Here is a 19,570-nt window from a genome sequence, read left to right as displayed (position 1 = left end):
TTCCAGCACCTCTATTCTACAGAAAATTAATAGTGCATGAAAGTAAGATAATAAACTTGTGAAATCTGGAGTCCCTCCAGCCCTGCAGAACGACCAAAGAAAACTTTTCTGCTGCACTTAAAGGGACATTTATATCATGTTTTAGGGAACCTTGAAGAAGTTAAAAGGCACACGGTGGTGACATCTTTCATGTCCCTCCATCAGATGCTTTGGTTACCAGGAGTTCAATAGTGCATGACATTTTTAAAGATGCCAATCAGAGCACTAGTGTTCTACCCCTGAGAGGAATGAATTTGGGCCCCTTGGCATTTTGTCCTTGTTTGTTGCTCTGCCAGGCTTGGCACTCCTATTTCAGCTTTCCCTCTCTTGGAGAGGACCATCCCTTGGCACGGCTGCCAGTACTTCCAGCTGGGAGGCAGCAGCGGGAGCAGGACCGGAATGGCAAGGGGGAGAACCAGGCTGCCACAGGCCAGCACCACGGAAACCTCAGCAGGTTGGAGGGTAGGTGCAGGAGACAAAACCTCAAGTTGCACCTAGATGTTCAATGGGAAAATGAGCTGAAGCAAAACAAAGGTTTGGAGTAATCTTTTCAATAATTTCAAATAGTTTTTGCTATTCTGAACCAGAGTGATTGTGATGTGCAGATTAGAGCTCCATCAGTTGCTTCATACAGACTAAATGGTGTGTGTATATTGCTTCAGTCTTGTCAGATGAAGGTGATTATTGGATTTTACTTGATTTGTTTTGTGCACTTGTTTGGGGTTTTTTTGGTTGGGTTTTTTTAGCTTATGGGTCATCCTTTAAAGATTTCCCCCACAAAACATGAGAAATGCACACTTCCTCCTTCCAAGAAAGGAAAGCCCTGACTCTGATACCAGAATTCACAGGAATTCAACTGAATGGACTTTGAGGGAAGGAAAAAAAAGAATATTATAAGATTCATAACTAAATTATGAGCACTGAAAACTTTGGAACAGATATTCTTCTCTAGCTCAGTAAACAAGAAACCTCTGCTTGTGTCATCCAAGTATTATCAGTAAGTTCCTGGGAGCCCTAAAGAATATAGCCCGCTCCTGTGAGCCAGGATGTCTGCTAGGCACTTCTCAGGAGCATTTACCTTGCAAGCTCTTTCCAAGGAAGCTATTAGCATTGATTTCAATGTGCACAATGGCATTGCTTTTTCTCTAATAGAACTTTATTGTCTGACACTTTGCTCACATAGCTTTTCTGCTTACGTGCATTTGTCCTAACAGCAAGCTGCAGACACAACAGCGGGGAGCAGCCTTCCCCTTTTTCAGCACTCTCTGTGTATATACTGAATGAAACATAATATTCTTAATAAATAAATCATGCAGTGCAAGATATATGGGGAGCAGGAACAAAGCAAGGAAAAGGCCTGAATGAGTCTGGCTGGCAAACTTCAGAGGATGCCAGCCTAGCATCTTTCATCATTGAAGATTCATACAGCTACTTCTCAACCCTTCATACTTATGCAGGCTTGTATTTGTGGAGGCTGCAAAGAAAATCCTTTCAAGTGTAAACAGCATATAAACTCCTTGCTCTCTAAGAATATCTCTCAGAGGTGCAAGCTGCCTCTGTGCTCCCTGCCAGAATAATAGCTCTGAATATTAGCTCTTTCACATGGCCAGGAGTACGGCTATCTCTAACAAGTGCATGCTAGCTGTATGTCTCAATTCTGGTCCTGTCACAAAATGTCACATCTACTGGATCTGAAACATCCATAGGCCCTGTCTGAAGGAAAAAACACATGAAAAAGAATGTATGTGCTTTCCTGGCTGTGCATTTGTTTTTCAGAACAGCTGAGCATCCACAATGCAGGGAGACTTCCCTTCTGGGTACAGCAAACTGAGGGTGCTCAAAAGTTTTTTGCTTCCACACAGGTGGCAGCCAAATGCAGTATGTGCTGTGTGCTGCAGGCCAGGGGACAGGGAGCAGCTGTGCCATGGCACGCTGTCCTGTCAGTGGTACTGTCACTGCCCCAGAGCCCCTTTGAGCGAGCTCCAGAAGGAGCAGCAGGTTCTCAGCACCCCCAGGTATCCTGGCAACTGGATGGGCGGGAATGGCACTTGCTGGTAAAGTGGTGCCTGGGCACAGTTTCAGAGCAGGTCTTTCACAGAGACACTTTTGACATTTCCATGCTGTAGCTTTCACCACGTGCAGCAGTCAAGCCTGAGAGTATGATTTTGGGAAGAGGATCAATATGGTCTAAAAAGCAAGAAAACAAAACCTTTAGGACAGCTGATTGTTGTTCTGCTGAAGTGCAATTCCATCAACCAGTGACAGCAAAATACTTTTCCACATTAAATGTGGATAGCTTGGAGAACGTTATGTCTTACTGCCCCACAGAAACCAATAATAAAATTCCTGATCCTTCTCTCTGAAGAGACTCTTTTGGGCTAGACCCAAAAATTGCATTCTACTTTTTTGCATGTCTCAAATTCTCTTGCTGCTGGTTGTTGAAAATGAAGGTCAGACTGGTGTTTATAGTGTTTTCTTGTGGTCTCTGCACTGATATCTGAGGTGTTTCTGTGTCCAGATTGCCCATGCTGTGGTTCGCATTTGTCTGCCTGCTTCTGGTGGATTAAACAATGTTCTTCTTATCATTCCTCCAAGTGCTTGGGATTTCTGATGAAAGAGGGAGCAGCAATGTCCATTACTGTTTTAAGAGTGACATTTTTACATTTGCTGACATTTCCTTCTGTTTGCCAGTATTCCAGAGCCAAGTCAAACAGCCCCACCTCCTCTTGCCTTTCTTGCTGCTGACAGCTCTTCCCAGTTCATCTTGTGGTCATGCATTTCCAGAAAGTGTTGTGCTTCAGCTTTGTGAGACAGGCTCTCTCTCAGTCCCTGTTGCAGGAACCAGCTGGGCAGCTCCTCCACCCAAGCCCAGGCTGTGTGGCCCCCACATTCCCCTTTCTCATGGTGGCTATGCATGCCTGCAGTGAGACTTCACCCCTGCAGGGGAGGAGCAGCCAGAGGATGTTTGTACCATCACAGCCACCTTTTTCAAAACATGCCTGCCTTATCACTCACCTAGAGAGCACAGGGCCCCTGGGTGGGACAGTGCAGCAAAGCTGATCTGAGAGACCCTTTAATGATGTGTGCTTCTCCCTCTCTGCAATATCTGAGTCGCCAACCCTTTCTCCCATCAGAGTGATGGAAGCCAGGCTACACCAGCCACATGTAAAAGTCTATGCAGCATAACCTGGGGATTTGCTCCCTGGCTTCCAGTGACCCAGCTGGGTAAATCTGGAACATGCACTTCTGTTGGCACCTCATAATGAAATGGTTTCACAGCCTCACCACAGTGTGTGTGTTGCACAGAGGGAAAACTCCCAAATACCCCAAGTCTCCCAGCTTCCTTCACCATCACCTGCTCTCATATTTTTCTTTTTTTTTTCAAGAAATGAGAATGTTTGCTATAAATGAGAATGTTGTCTTTGAAGCTGAATGTAAAAGACTAATTTCCTATTGGATCCTGTAAGAATTTTGCACAGAAAGAACAAAAACGCACTGTATAAGATTTGTAAATAGTCATATCACTCTGATTTATGTTGAAAACCTGTTTTAGTTATAGTTACAGAAACTATAAAAGACAGTCTGAAGTACTCTCCGGAGTTCCTATCTTTCATGAGAAGAATTGCTTCACAACAAAAATAAAATTATATACTTGCTTGTATTTCATTGTGCATTTTCTAGAGAACTGAGGAAGGTGATGTAAGATATTGTGCAAAAGAATCAAACATCTGCAGATCTGGTTGTTGCTCAGAATTGTGTTTTGTGCCACATGAAGGGTTATTTTCTGCAGAGCAGTATTTTTCTTTTAAAATTTAAAAGTATTGTACTGTAGGAAACATCTTCAGAAAGGCGTATCTGCAACGGGCCTTTAACTTCCATTGAAGCTCATAGAAATGTCTGAAGACTGACAGTAGATTGCTGATCATGACCTGTTCTTCCTGCAGGTCTTTTTCTCCAGGCTTTCACTCAAGTCCTCACTGTCAGGCCAAAATTTGACTCAGCTGAACTACGGACAGGTTATCTGCAGAAGGAAACTAACCCTTCAGTAATGTTATTTTACAGCCATTACACGATCAGGGTAGATGGAGAGGGCTGAAGGAGCTGAGGTAATAAGGGCAAAGGGCAGAAATGGATGATGGATAAAGAGAACATGCGGCAGCAAGGTAAAATGCAAGAGGGAAATGAGAAGTTCAGGAGAACCGTGCTCCTTGGGCACCTGGGTGCATTTGCCTGCAGAGGGAAACCAACTGCATGGTGGTAACGCATTGTCATGATTTTTTTGCAGAGCTAGTGACTCTGTTGTGCGAGAAATGGTGCTGAGAAGAGTCATAAGTGATTGAGAGTCTCTGTGAATACTGTGCCAGGTCCAGAGGTGGGTACAGCAGCCAGTGTAGTTAAGGGAAAGGGGGCTGTGCTGCTGTATAGCTGCCCCAGTAACACGAGGTACACAGTGTGCATTCTACAGGGTGTGATGAATGTGGAGTGGGAAAGAAACTGCAGTTCCTGCCAAGCCACACTGGGATGTGCTGTAAAGAGAGGTCACACAGACGCTTGCATGTGTAAAGATGGAGTGGGGCAACACTGAGCTCACCTCGTGCCTTCCCATATCCAGCAGGCAGGAGTTCCAGTACAGGGAGAGCTGCAGAAGAGCAAGGGCACCTTGTTATGGACACTCCTCTGTCTTAATTTCTCCTGCTCTGATAAAGAGACCAGAAAGGAAATAAAATGACGAAATGTGAGCTATTTAGAAGAAGCTACTTAGAAGAAAACTTTGTCATTTGCACAACAAAGAGGGAGGTCAGTCATACAGAGCACCAACGCACAGCCGTGTCACTACCAACCTTTGGTGGTACAGTGGTGGGACATTCAAAGTGGGGTAAGGCATTCCCATCGGCAAGGCAGGACAAGAACCTTCTAGGAGAACTTGCAGCAGAAAAGGCTACAGCTGCTGGGAACCAGGGTGCAGAGGTAATCCAGACTCCAAATGACAAAGTCCTGGAGAAAAATCTGGGAATAAGAGAAGAAAGGAAAGGTTAAATCCTTGAAATGGTCTGGAAAATGGGCATGTGTGCTATCACAAGGGCTGAGCCCCACAGCAGGCCCCGAGCTGTGGGTCTGGCGGGCAGTGCAGGCTCTGCTGTTTGCAGGAGGGATGTAAAAGGATGAGGAGGGAAGGTGATGAGGAGGAGATTCAGGGGTCCAGTGGTGGCCAGGATGGGTGTCATCCAGTTTCAGCAAGAAGATGTCAGAAGTCAGTGTGAAACTAAGATACTGGAGGGCTTGGTATATTTACCTTTGGTTAAAATTTCAGGTGGCAGTTTTGCAGCTTCAGGCCAAATCCTGCTCCCCACTGAGGCCAAAGGCACAGCTCCCTCTGACTTCACTGACACTGAGCTCACTTCAAGGGGGAGGAAGTGAAGTGCTTGGCTGATGAAAGATGGTAGTGCTGAATAGTGCTGGAGGAGTGTCTCTCACCCTCCCTGCTGTTTTCCCCTCTGCCCTGGAGTTCCAGTTGGAGCTGCTCCTGGCTGAGTCAGTGCAAGGTGCTCACTGGTGTCAGGCGCCGGGAGTCACTGCTTGCTGTGTGACCTCAGCCTCCAGGAAAGGGGGGGCAGTGGGGGAGCAAGAGCAAACGCAGCCTGAATATTAAGTCGAAGTGACGAATGTGCATTTGCTCTCAGGCAAAAGCCACAAACCTCAGAGACGCCTCTAAGGCTTTCACTTGAGCGAACCACAAAAATGGCTCAGAAAAATTTGTATGGCTGCACTCTTACCTTAGGATTTGACATCCTTACCTCGTGTTCAGTCACTTGGTCCATAGGCTGGAAATGGTCAGCAGTGCCATGACTCTGGCATTTTGACAGGGCAGAGCAGCATGTCTTCTCATCCACTTACAGGATCTAGTCATTAAAAGTCTGGCCTTTCTGTCCAAGTGGCAGAAAAGGCTTTGAATGTTGATTACTCTTGTCTAAAAAGACAGTATTGCTTTTCTATCTTTAATCTCAGGAAGAAAGGAAACAATTACATGGTCCAAAGTCTTAAACAATAGCCTGTAACTCAGACTGCCTTCTCAGTGATTGCAGCTAGTGTCATGACCCTTGAGAAATAACCTCAAACACCTCTTTGACACCACTTGTCCACTTAGATGAGAAACTGGACACCCATTTAATTTTTTACATCACTTCCTATAATATTATTAATTTCTTGCCTTTTTTTTTTTAATTAAAGAGCACCTACTCTCTTCTGGATTCTTGAAAATGCAACAACACAAAGTAAAGGCCAGAAGAAACCCTTGCCAAAATGCTTTGGCATTAGGAAAAGTTCACATCCACCATGGCAACTCCTTCCAGGGAGAGAGGCAGGAGGGCACCCTTTGCTGTTGCAGTGCTGGGCAGGGATTAAAATCAGGCAGCCAATGCACTGAGTCATAACCAGACTTAGTAGAGGAGCTGGTTGAGATAATGCAGGTGAGCCAGTCATGGTAAAGTCACTGTTACAAAATGGGACTGTCTGCAGAGCAGAAGCTTCATCAGAAGTAACTCAGCAAGCAGTGGCTGCAGTTGGCTGGTGCTTTGCACACCTTCCCCACACACGAGTCTGCTCTCTGAGCAGTGATCTGCTCTTCCACATGCAGACTCTGCTCATGGGGCAATGGAAGACATGTTTGTTATTTAGAGCAGTGCTTGTTCAGTCCCTTGCACCTCAATTACTTTCTGCAGAGACTGTATTGCAGGCATTTATACTATTTTGAGCACTGTAATTGTTTAGAGATGTGATTACATACGGTACCTTGGCCAGGAGATGCCTGATTTTTCCTAACTCCCTTTGAATAAGTCTGTGAGTCTTGATTCCATTGTTTATATGTATGAGATATTCAGTAAATGGGTACATGTGTGAGGAATACATGTGTGTGTCTATGCAACTCTGGGTCTAAACAACCAAAACTTGTGTAACAACCATAAACAGTTACTTAATCTAATGTTGCAAGTTTTCTTTCTGTCTCTCTGTTTCTGTATTAGTGTTCTTTATGGATGCTGCATCTTTTCTGTGAGCCCTTCAAAGCCTGGGAATTGTGTCTCCTATCTGCAGAAAAGCACCTACCGTGTTTTAGAACCTAGTGCCAATAAATAAATCAAATAACAGCTTGCACCAGAGATCTGGGACTCTCCACAATTGTTTTTATCTTTGAGTGAATGATGCGTGGTAGAGAAAGCTGCTGAGCTTGCAGCTGCAGAGATTGAAGCCCTTTATTTACCCACTGAACAGATAAAACAAGGGTGACAGGAAAGCAAACTTCCCTGCACTGCCCCATGCAGGCTGGGACAAAACCCTTCCAGCAACAATTCGGTCTCCCTGCTCTGTCTGTGGTGTTGCGCCAGCTGTGACAGTGGCTTTTTGTGATAGCAGCTTCTTATCACTGAAAACTGGCCACGAAAGGGTCTCACTCCCAAAGGTCAACAAACAGATGTGCATAAAAAGGAAACCTTACAAATGTTTGAGTAGTTCCTGATGTTTAATTGTACCCAAGGGCTGCGCTGTTGGTGTCAAGCACGTGTTCCCTTTCCTATAGCAGCACAAGAAGATTAACTATGAGAGGGCCACATGTAGCACCCTGACTGAAACAGGGCAACATGATTAATGTTCAGACTGTGCTTAATAAGCAGAGAATCGTACAATTTTTTAGACTGGAATAGATATTCAAGATCATCTGGCCCAGCCATTAAACATGTTCACCACTAAACCAGATCCACACACCTTTTGAGCACTTTCAGGGATGGTGATTCCACCGCTTCCCTGAGCAATCTGTTCCAATTCTTGACCGTGCTTTCAGTGAAGAAATTTTTCCTAATACCCAGTCTAAACCTCCCTGATGCAACTTGAGGCTATTTCCTCTTGCCCTACCATTTGTGACTTTGGAGAAGGGACCAACCCCCACCTGGCTATACCCTCCTTTCAGGAATTACAGGGAGTATTAAGGTCCACTATGAGCCTTTTCTCCAGGCTAAACACCTACAGCTCCCTAAACTGCTCCTCATACGACTTACTTTCCAGACCCTTCACCAGCTCTGTTGCCCTTCTCTTGACAAACTCCAGCACTTCAATGTCCTTTTTGCAGTGAGGGGCCCAAAACTGAATACAGGAGTCGAGGTGTGACCTCACCAGTGCCAAGTACAGGGGAACAATCACTTCCCTGGTCCTGCTGGCCACGTTATTGTTAATACAGGCCAGGATGCCATTGTCCTTCCTGGCCACATGGGCACACTGCTGGCTCACATTCAGCTGCTGTTGACCAGCTGCCCCAGGTACTTTCCCACTGGGCAGCTTTCCAGCCACTCTGCCCCCAGCCCACAGCATTGCATGGGGTTGTTGTGACCCAAGGGTAAGACACAGCACTTCACCTCGTTGAACCTCACGCAGTTGGCCTCAGCCCATGGATCCAGCCTGTCCAGATCCCTCTGCAGAGCTTTCCTACCCTCCAGTAGATCAACACTCCCATCCTGCTTGGTGTCATCTGTGAATTTGCTGAGGGTGTACTTGATCCCCTAGACCAGGTTACTGATGAAGGTAAACAGGCCTGACCCCAACATTGAGCCCTGGGGACAGCACCAGTGACCAGCCCCCAGCTGGATTTAAATTCACCACCACTCTCTGGGCCCAGCCATTCAGCTGATTTTCTACCCAGCAACGTGTGCACCCTTTCAAGCCATGAGCATCCAGTTTCTCCAGCAGAATGCTGGCCTGGATGCAATGGCTGGCCTGGATGCTCAATGACTTGGATACAACCACCAGCTCAGTAGATCCCGCAGTCACTGTGGCTGTAGCCTGGACACGTTGCCTGCGTGGATTGTGTGCATCCTTCATGTCTCCCCAAAGTGCCTGCACCTGGACAGCTCATGGCCAGGATATGGGGCTGGCTGTGCCTCTGCCTTGGCCCAGGACTTCTCTGCCCTGCAGGGTGCAAGCTGGTGTGTAAAACCATTTTCATGATCTTCAGAGCATATTTACTCTCCATGCTTAGCCCAGCTAGAAGAAGCCTCCTTTGCCTGTAATGCTTTCGGTGAAGTAACCTTGCTAAATCCAACAGATACCTGATGCAGCCCCTCAGCTTGGCACAGGACGTCCTTGTCAAGCTCAAGCAGCATTATGCCATAATACCTCAAAGTATATGTTTGAGTGTTTCACTGCACAGGGAGAGACTGCACAGGGAGTTCAGACCTTGCTGCCAGCCAGCAGAGCAATAAAATCAAGGCCAAGCAAACAGAAAAGAGGCTGAAAGAGGACTAAATTTTATTGAATAAAAGCATTTCACAAAGAAAACCAGAATTATTTCAGTAAATCAGATGAAAGAACACACACCTATAAATAAAAAAGAAAATTGCAGGAGAGCAGTTTTTTCCAGAGGGATGAAATTTTCCTTTTTGCCCTCTGGTGATCAATGGTAAAGCCACAGCGTATTTCACTAGGAATAGCAAAGCATGCCTGAAGACTTCCCGAGAGACAACAACAATCTTTAACAATTTGCACTGGAGCAGCAGAGAAGGTCACTTGCTCTCCACGCATGCTGGGGGTAGTGTGAGGGTAGGTCAGGTACAGGTCACAGATTTCTGTTTAAACAGACACAGGAGTCCCTGTACCCTGCAAAACTTGTAGCGAAAAACAGCCCAAATATTGTAGCTGTTATGCTTGCTCATAGGTTCCAGTGAGTAAGTACATGTATTATCTTGCTTTTTTCAGCTCTACGCTCTTCACCCCAAAGCCTGATTTTGTGGGTGTGGGGAATTTCCTACATTTGAGCTGTACTGCAAACTCACCAACATAATAGGATTTTGGGGTTAAATTCAGTTTTCAATGAATGAGCTTTTTATCACACATTGGTTCTGGTTCTTCCTTTCAGTTTAAAATGCCAGAGAAATCCGTAACCAAAGCTAAGTTAACTGAAGTTAAAAGACTGAAGTTTACCATTCTTACTGGATTTGCAAGCCTTCTGAGAAGACTCGATGTAATTGTGATGTATCTCCACTGCGTATTAGTACACCTCACAGCTGCACATCATGCTGTCTGACTATGGCACCATATGGGACTAAACCTTCTCAGGCTTAACGAATTTATTCACAGGAAAAAATAAATTATGTGCGGAATTACCCTCTTCTGGAATAAAATTCCATATAAAGAGGATTATGCATTTCTCTAAAGCTTCTCTTTTGCATGATGCTTAATATTCTATTTTGCTAGTGAGTAAGGTAAATTTCACCAGTCTGGCTTCTGATGACAAATCTGATCTTGGAACTCTCTACATCTTTAAAAGTGACAGCTTCTCTGTTAAACTAACTCAACTTTCTGCTGCGATTGGACCTTTTTTTCATGTAATTCAGTCACAGGGCTTTTTTAAACATCAGAGCCTTACATGTACTTTCTTGGTTTTGAATCGTGTACGATAAATTTTACTGCCACAATATCCTCAAACTTTTTGGACTCATTTTCTTATCCAATATAGAGGCTGGATTTATATTTTTCCTTTCTCACATTTTTAATGCACACCTTTTATTGTGAAGTGGTTTTTGTGAAAATTAGATACCTTTCTTTAAGCAAGAATTGATAAGGAGGGTGGGGGACATTCATGTGAGTGCTCTTGTTCACTTTGGCAACACAGTGATGCTAAGGCCTGCCACACTGAGGGTCCCTGCCCATGAGGCTCTGACCCCTGCCTGGGGCTGATCTGGCTGGGCCATTGCAGTCAGCCTGCTGCTCCTCCCTTCTAATTCCTGAGCGCACACACTGCTTATGGGATAGCCCCAGACCTTCATACATTGAGGGGTTTTGGGGAATTATCTCCACTTATCTCTTAAAAACCACAAAGGAACTGAAATTAGAACCAATTCCTTTAAGACATACAGAACCCTCAATCTTTAACTTAAGGAAGTTTATTCTCAAGCAGTTATTCGATTACAGTGATTTAAAATGTTATGGATCCCATTCTCAAAGCCATGGAAATTTCGATTTTTTTAGTAGCCCAAATCAAACAATTTTCTAGTGAACCTCACCCTACCTCCCAGCTGAAGACAGTTTTTCTTCTAGTGAAATAATTAAAGGCTTTTCATTTTGTTGATTTTGATGCCAAAAGCATGTTATCAAAGGGCTGTACTGGCTGTACTGTACAGTTGAAGGCCAGTTCTGCAAGGTTATACAAGATCCCCTGTGAAATTTTTGGCTCTCAGTGTGAAGGAACAAGGTATACTTGTAAGTGCAGCAGCTGGTACTTGGCATTTTTGCAGCTCTTTTAACAAGGAGTTGGTCAGCATTGAACAGGATTGCCTGGGAGACAGAGCAGCAGAATTACTGGGCTGGCTCCATGTTCCTGGGAGGGGGACAGAACAGGAACTCAACAAGCTCAACAAAGAGTTTCTATCAAGTTTGTTTTCCAATTTAATGATAAATAAAGGTCTCCAACGGCAAATCTTATGAACATGGGAACAGAAGCAGGGAAAAATATAATACTTTTTGTGCTTCAGGGACTAGCTAACAACCAAGAAATTTAAGGACTCGTAAAGTCAATGTTCATGTGTCTAGTACACTTTTCGTTTCTCTGCCAATCTACTTGAAAGGACATTTCAGGCCCCAAACTCTCTTTGGGTCCAATTAGGCAGTGGTAATTTACTTGCTGCCACTGCTGTCACTTTCATTTTGATGCTCATTTAAATAAATTCCTTTAAAAAAGGGCTGTGATTAGTTATCCAAGCCTAAAGTTTTTAGTGCTTTTGCTTTATGACAAAATAATCAAGCATCAAGCTCTGACCTGACTTGGCACTCCACATAGTGATGCACTAAAGTACACGTTCTCATCTGTAAAATTGAAAACATTTATTAAAGAAGGGGTCCAGGCAATGTGCTGTACCCTAACATGGTCCGGGAACTGTGACAGAAGGGAGTATCTCGCCCTGGAGCTGACATAGCATCGTCCTCGCTCAGTGCTGCAAGAGGACGCTGGCCAGAAGGCGCAGTAAATACTGGAAGAAATAGTCTTTCCCGCCCCTACCTTTGCTGAACATGTTTGTTATGGCCAGTTCCTGCAGGTACTGATGGTAATAGCAGCCTGTGACTTTAGTATTTGCTTTTCAGGTCAGGGAATTTAAAATTAATACTATTTCCTTTAATTTATTGGTGCTAGTTTTCAGAACTGAGCACCCTGATGGGACAGTTAGGACCATGTTTTGAGGACAGCCTGGACCAACCATTTGTCATCCCAGATTGCTCTTATTAACTGGCATGTTCCCCCATTGAAGTGGATCCAGGCACTTCACAGCTGTGTCAGTGTGTATTTTCAGAAAGCACCCAGCAAAACGAAATCTTGTTCCTCTCCCAAGGAGGCATTGGGATGAAGTGGTACTGGACGCATAACAGATGACAACTATGGGATGCCCACAACCCTGTTCCCTGCGTCTGACCACACCACTGTCAATGCTCTTTGATGTGAGATGCTCTGGCTGGCATCCCTGGGCTATGACTGCACTTGATTGTATGCTCCTGCTGTGTTCACATACCTGTGTGGTTACCCGTGCTGGAGGAGGAGCAGAAACCTCCTATGCCAACTCCTAAGCAAGATGCCTAACTATGGTGTCATCTTTCCACTCCTGAGCCCTGCCTCTGGACACTGATATTCTCTGAAACCCAGGTCTTTAAGTCCTACGCACAAAACGATGCTATCCATGCACTACGAACAGAACAGACAGGATGATTAATCAGTGGATGAACTGCACTCATGGTAACACATCATATATAAAGGGCAAAAAGAGAAACCTGTCAGACATAAAAGAAAATACTTCCCAAGTGACTTTTATTAACTGGAAGTGCCAACAAGCTTTTAAACAGAGTCACCTCACTCTAATGCCTTTGCCACAGCCTTTCATGCTGGCTGACATTGTCCTGGAGACATCCCTTAGGTGTCTTGTCATACCGTAAGGACTCTGGAATTAGGTTATTCAGGATGTTCCCAATTATCTCTGTTACTCTTTCTCTACCATTAGAGCCGCTCTGGGAGCTCTACAAAAATAGAACCATGAGAAAAAAATAATTGGGAGCAAATTAACGATGGAAAATGCAGCTTTGTCCTTCAAGATGACCAATTAGAGGTTTCCGTTTTATCTTTGCATTTTGATTTGCTTGCATTTATCTTGTCCAGCTATCTAAACAGCAGATGCAGACAACAAACAGGAAAGCTTTTTTCTTTGAGGTACACAATGCCTTCAAGTCTGCTTTGGCTACTTTTCTCATTTGATACAAGTCTCATGTTATTGGAGATGACCTTCTATTCCCTGTGCTACAGGGGGTTTAAAATCTAGGACTGAATGTGGGATCCTTCCCTGTTATAAATGCTCCTGGATACGCCACCGTGTAAATTTTATGAAGTTTGTGAGTTTATGTAAGGTTTGTCTTTGCCTGTCTGGGTTTGGGCAGTGCATATGGTTTATGTCAGCATTTGTAAGGTTATCGCAAAGGTTATCTTAGTTAAATTATAGCCCTTTGTTTATCCATGTGGTTAGTTATGGTGCAAACAGCTGCACTCCCAGTAAAATCTTTCTGCTGCCCTCAGCCCTGACCTGGAGGTACCAGACTCTGAGAGGTTACATGGCTTCATATGAGAGTTGCTTTGAAGGGGCTGTGAATTAAAGCTGACACTTTACCTGAAATACCTGCCCCCAAATTAGCTGTAAAAAATCAGGTGACCAATAGAAGATGCCACTATGTCTTTATCTAACAGCTCACTGTGGTCAGTGAAGCTTCTCCTTGCCCTGGTACTTCATGCGTAACGTGTCCTAAAGATAAGAATAATTGCAGTTACAAGGGAGTATCTGGAAGTACTTCAGGAAGGTGGGGGGAAAAAGCCATTCTGCAGCATATGAACATGGTCTGGTTCTTTTGTTGGTTAGGGACTAACCTGCCTGCTGGTGAAGTGGTCCTGAAATCATGGTGCAGGGGTCTTTTTTCCTGTTGCCACAAAATATCTGCCATCTTTCCCTTCTGATTACCCTCTCTGCACACACTTAACCATGGAATAAGAAAGTTCATGGTTGCAAATCAACACATTCAACAGTCTCTTTCTTTACATGCATTCTGTCAAAGATGGGAGACTTGTGATCCACTTGAGGCAGTATCTTTTATGTTCCTGCTTCTTCTCAAATTTTCCTAAAATCAACAGCTAGATGAATCATCAGCTCCTTTTTTCCTGACCCATTGCATGTCACCCTGCATTTTGCAGGGAGAATCCAGCTTCACATTCAAAATGTCTGACTTGGACTCACTGTTTCAGTCTATTTATGAAGCTTTCTTCTGAACTGGAAAGTGCCAGTGGGCCTCAAGCGAAAAATCATTGAGGTAAAGTGGTGCTAATCTGCTCTGCCTCCCGAATCTGGCTCTCTGCGTATGTGAGCATGTGCCTGTGTGTATGTCTGCCTAAGCAAGTGCATATATGTGTGTAATCTAGCCAAAAAGAGGATCTAATTAGACCTAACCAAATAATGAAAGCACTTTTTCTTTGAATACATCATTCAGTGCATTTTGTCCTTGTTCATCTCATAAATTATTCAGCTAATAGTATTTGAATGGTGCTAGAGCTCGTAGGCTACTGCAGAAATTATCAGTCAAATAGCATATTCAGTAAGGAAGATCAGCATTTGCTAAATAATGTATTTGGCAAATAATATTCATCCAGCCCTGGTTTTAATTGATCTAATGCGAAAGGCAGACAGCACATGGCACTCATGGATGGCTTGGCAAGTGCTTAGGGAGCTGATCCTTTCAGCTCTTCCTCCTTCTCTCCCAGTGCAAATAAATGTACGGAGTTTCCTGTTGGTACTGTTGTGAGTGACCCAGCTGGGCACCCCACACATGCATACACATTCCCACAGCCAGAGGAAGATATCCAGGCCTTGGCACCTGGAGGTGGGCTGCCCAAGTGAGCCTGTTGGCTCGCAAGCTTGCGCTCTCCTCACTGACTTTCTTGTGTGTAGTTTTGGGTGTCTGGGCAGAAGCTCTACCAGCACAGAGTGCCAGCACTTTTCCTGCTACTTTGCCCTTGATTTATGTGGCAGCAAGGCCCATTGTCTTGAACTAGCATAAAAGGGAAAAAAAGAAAAAAACCAACAACCCACCTTCATTTACTAGACAGGGAGGTTTACAAATAATTTATTGGAAAAGGAGGAGTATCTTTTCTGCTGGAGGAGCAGATTTCAGGGACATGAATGAATACATTTTTGTGATAATTTTATGCCAGACATTATGGAGACATGCTACATATTTCCTAATTTTTAAGTCTGATGTTTTTGTTTCCTTCCACCATCCTCGCTTTTTCCTTTTTATGAAAATAAACCCCCAAATCCAAACCCTTCCTTTCCACATGACATTTCTTCTTGTGCAGCCTTTCATCTGTAAGAACTGTTTTTCTTGGAAATGTCGAGCTAAGCCTTTGAAAAAATTAGATGTCATTGGCTGTGTGAAATGTCTTCCTTCTTTTCAAAGCCAAACCTCAAGGATGTCTTGTTTAGAAACTTCACATCTGCTTTACTTAACAGCACCCAGGGCTACGCTATTCAAATTAGATTTTTATTGTATTTTGATGGTACTATTATTAATAGAAAAATATAAATGAATAAAGAGATCAATGCAGAGTGCCAGACACTTTCCATAGTTACTTATTTCTGAAATAGGTCCATTGGCAGGGACCCTTTGTAGGCTCAGGTACTACTTATTGTGGCTTCCCCTGTTAGGATCTGTCACATTCTTTCCAAGCATTGCACACATTTATAAATGCATTCTGCATACACTTTCATTCACATGACAGCTTAGCAGCCTGCCAACTTTTGAAATTATTTTGCCTTTATTTATAAGGAAAGTTAAGAGTGGAAATTTTCAAGGCTAGGCCTTTTCTGTGTTTAGTGTTGTAGAAGAGGGAATGTGAGCAGTGAAAAAAAAACTTAAGTAGAGAAGTCAACTAATAAAACAGGTTGTCCAGAGAAGCTGTGGATCCTCCGTATGTGGAAGTGTTCAAGGCCAGGTTGGATGGATCTCTGAGCAACCTGGTCTAGTGGGAGGTGTCCATGTCCCCATGGCAGTGGGGATGGGAACCAGATGACCTTTAAGGTCCATTTCAACCCTAGCCGTTCTATGATTCCATGATAAAAACTACACACTGATTTCTCAGTTGCTGAAAAGGTTTTGCTGGATTTTTCTGCAGGGAAGATGTTGTTCCTTCACAGTGATGCCATTTGGCTCAAGGCTTTTTAGCAGTGTGAGCCAGCGTGGATTCTGCCATTCCTGGTGGTGAGGCCTGCAGTCCACCAGTGCCACTGCTGCTGTTCAACCTAAGCCAAACCAGTTTTAGTCCAAAGTCACAGTAGTTACTCATGATGAAAGTTTGTAGAAATGTGGTTTTGCAGCTAAAATTAGTTTGCAATCAATTTTATGCAGCATTAATCACTCGTGTTAATAAGCCCCTCCAGTCATGTTTAAATCAAGCTGTAAGACCTGAACCAGCACAACAAAAGGTTCCATAAAATCAGTCTGAGTTATCCCCCCATAGTGACTAATTATGTTAATTAATTCAAAACCTGATTAAACAAAATTATGCTGAAACAGAATCACCTCCATGAGTCTTCAGAAATGCTTCTTTTATAAACAAGGAATGAATCATTTGCTGATGTGGAAATTTGGGGTTTGTACACGTGTTTTGTTTTGGTTTTTAATTTAATCTAAAATGTGCCTATTTCATTTCTGATTTCAAAACAAAGCCCTGTGGCCTCAGGGCTTGCATGGCATGTGTTGTGGTAATGGCTGGTTTATTCCTGAAAAAGCACTTGGCTGCGCCAGCCTTTCCTCACAGGACTGATTGAGCAGAAATTTCTAAAAACAGGGAGCACCAGAGATGACTCTAAGCAAACCCCTCAAGCCTGGAATTCCCCACTATTTCGGAAAGATTGGCTAAGGCATCTTGACCATTGAGGCTTGGTCATCCAAGCCAAAAATAAACACTCTCGTCTACCAGGAGTCTACCGAACCATTTTTAACTCACTCCAGTGAAAATTAAGCAACTTGATGTTTGGATGTTGCCAAGGAGGCTCTGTGATGCTCTCACAGCCCGGGCTAGTGCAGCTTGCCGTGGCATCACTGCTGTTGTAGTGTGATTCGCCGCTCCGCGATCCAGCCCATCGGGAAGCAATGCTCTGTTAATTACTGTAATCAACTGTTGTTATAAAAGAATAAAATTGTGTTCTGGGCAGGCTATGTGCCCCACCTTGCCATATCCCAGGAAGCTGTGTCAGCCCCCAGGGCTGTCAGCCCCAGCAATGCTGTCAGCAACACTGGGCTCCAGTTCCCCACAGCCCTGCTCTGCCTGGCCACAGGCCCTGGGAGGTGCCCCATGCCAGTGGCCAGGGCTGCCCCAGTGTGTCTGGCTGGCCTGCTCCTGTCCATGGCCTGTCTGCCAGGCTGTCTCCTAATGGACATCCGTGGGGTGCTCCCCTGGCTTCACAGCATCCTCAGAGCCCTAAGAGGAAAACACCCCACATTTGAGTATCGCCTCGTTGCACACATGTGGCACTGACAGCCTTATTTCACTGATTGAGGAGGTTTTATTCCCTTAAACAAGGGTGGCAAGTTTGTTCTAGCCCATGGGTAATTGGGTGTTAGCAGGGGGTGTGACCAAAAATGACAGAGTGGCATTTTGAGCTAGAATTAACTATTTCAGAAAGTCAAGGTTCAGCTGAGAAAAATGAAAGTACTGAGGAGAAAAATGAAAATACTGAAAATTAAAATTATTCAACATCAAATGATTAAAAACAGTAAGCAATATTGCAATAATAGAAATAATTGAATATAAGTAGTCAGTCTGATTATGATTCGCATCCTTTGTAGTCCTCTGAACAGAATATTATTATTTTTAGTCATGATTCCCTGTGTCTGAACATTTTAAACCCCAGAAGATGATAAAAGACCTCAAATGCTGGATCAGAGGTGAGGTGAAAGCCATATGTAGAAGTATTCTCTTCTCTCTGGTGTATAACAAGAGGAAAAACAAGGAGAGAGACTTCAAAAAATAGTAACTGAGAGGCATGAAATGCAGGAAATTACTTAGGGTAATGAAAGATATCAGGAAAGAAAAGATCATTAAAACCAAAACAGTTTGCTCCTAGGGAAAGAAGAGAACCTCTGGTGATGGGATATGTGATTAGGTGGGATGAGGAAGTCATCAGTGATGGGAAAAGACGGATGCGCTGGATAAATATTTCTGTCTTGCGGTTGGAAACAAATAATTTATAACCTCTTTTTAAATGAGAAAATATTTCCATTAGTAAGCAGAGTGACTGTTGAAAAACATTTAAGAGAGAGAAAAATTTTTATATCCACACCTTCAGGGAAGTTACAGACCAGGACTGTAAAGGACCTGGCTGCAGGGGTCACAGGCCCACCAGTATCAATGCTGAGCAATTTCCAGTGTCTGGAATTCCCCTGTGAAACAGGGCAAAGGCTACTTTTATGCCAGTAGCCCCAAAAAGAGGAGTGGATGAGTTGTGCTTCTCAGTGCTGCTTAGCCTGACATTTGGCTGAAGTGAAAGAATGGAAAAGCTGATATGTGATTCAGGTGATTAGAACAGAGGAAGTGGGGGAGTATAATTCATACCTCTTAACATGTGGGAAACCCAAACAGAAAAGTGTATACTTTTACTGCCCAAGTTTTAAAATTAATGTTTTAAAAATTAGAGTGTGGAGAAAGCAGCTAGAAAATGTTTCACAGACGGGAGGAAATGCTTTGCAGGAAGAGACTCAGAGGTTAACTTGTCAGAAAAGAGATGGAATAGTGCCTGAATTAAAATTTATAAGTAAATTTACAGGACTAAAATGGCAGACCCTAAAGGCTTACTTATCCTGGCAATGCAAGACAAAATGAGAAACAATGGCTAGGAATCAAAGCCAGAGCAATCCACCTGACAGAAGGCTCACCTCTTTAACAGAGAGGATGACTGATGAATGTGATGGATTCTCCATGTTTTTATGGCTCCAGATCAAGGCTGAACTGTCTTTTAAATACACAAGCTCTTGGGTTCAGTGCAGGGAAAAGCGGTTAAAATTAAATGACCTGTGATATATACACAAGGTGCCAGACCAACAGTCTGTCTGATAGTCCCTTCTGGCCTTAATTAGTAGGCCATGCAAACCTGAAAGATAAATCTGGTCCTATATAGGTTTTATAGATAAATACCTTAATATTTCTGTGCAAATGAAGGCAGCAGGTGTGTGCAGTGTTCCCAGCCAGCTGGGTGACCCGCTGGAGGCAGGAAGCTGTGTGCCGAGGCACCTTGCTCAGTTGTGACCCATCACACACTGCCCACATGCAGGAGGGTCGAGCCCTTGCAGGCACAGGATGCCTGACTCCGCACATAAGCTGCCCTAAGCTGTCTCCAGGGAGCAATTTATGGACAAAATATTGAATCCACCCCATAATCCCTGTGAGTCGCCTGGGAAGGAAGGGCAGCTAGGGACA

The 19,570-nt window shown here is 44.0% G+C and overlaps 2 long non-coding RNA genes across 2 annotated transcripts in view; one reads left to right on the top strand and one right to left on the bottom strand.

Moving 5' to 3' along the window:
* The first annotated feature begins 302 nt into the window (after positions 1–302).
* Positions 303–19,570, top strand: part of LOC125324239 — an 83,375-nt gene continuing 64,107 nt past the window's right edge. Inside the window, exon 1 of the long non-coding RNA XR_007202885.1 lies at positions 303–573. This is a non-coding gene — a long non-coding RNA (uncharacterized LOC125324239). The remainder of the gene's footprint in view (positions 574–19,570) is intronic.
* Positions 3,191–5,560, bottom strand: LOC125324240. Its single transcript, XR_007202886.1, has 4 exons — positions 5,333–5,560; positions 4,881–5,046; positions 4,631–4,736; positions 3,191–4,060 (listed from the first exon to the last, which is right to left on the bottom strand). It is a non-coding gene; the product is annotated as an uncharacterized LOC125324240 (long non-coding RNA).

Source organism: Corvus hawaiiensis, chromosome 3 (genome assembly GCF_020740725.1).
Source record: "Corvus hawaiiensis isolate bCorHaw1 chromosome 3, bCorHaw1.pri.cur, whole genome shotgun sequence".
In the NCBI taxonomy this organism is placed as follows: Eukaryota; Metazoa; Chordata; class Aves; order Passeriformes; family Corvidae; genus Corvus; species Corvus hawaiiensis.
This window is presented reverse-complemented; position numbering and strand designations above follow the sequence as displayed.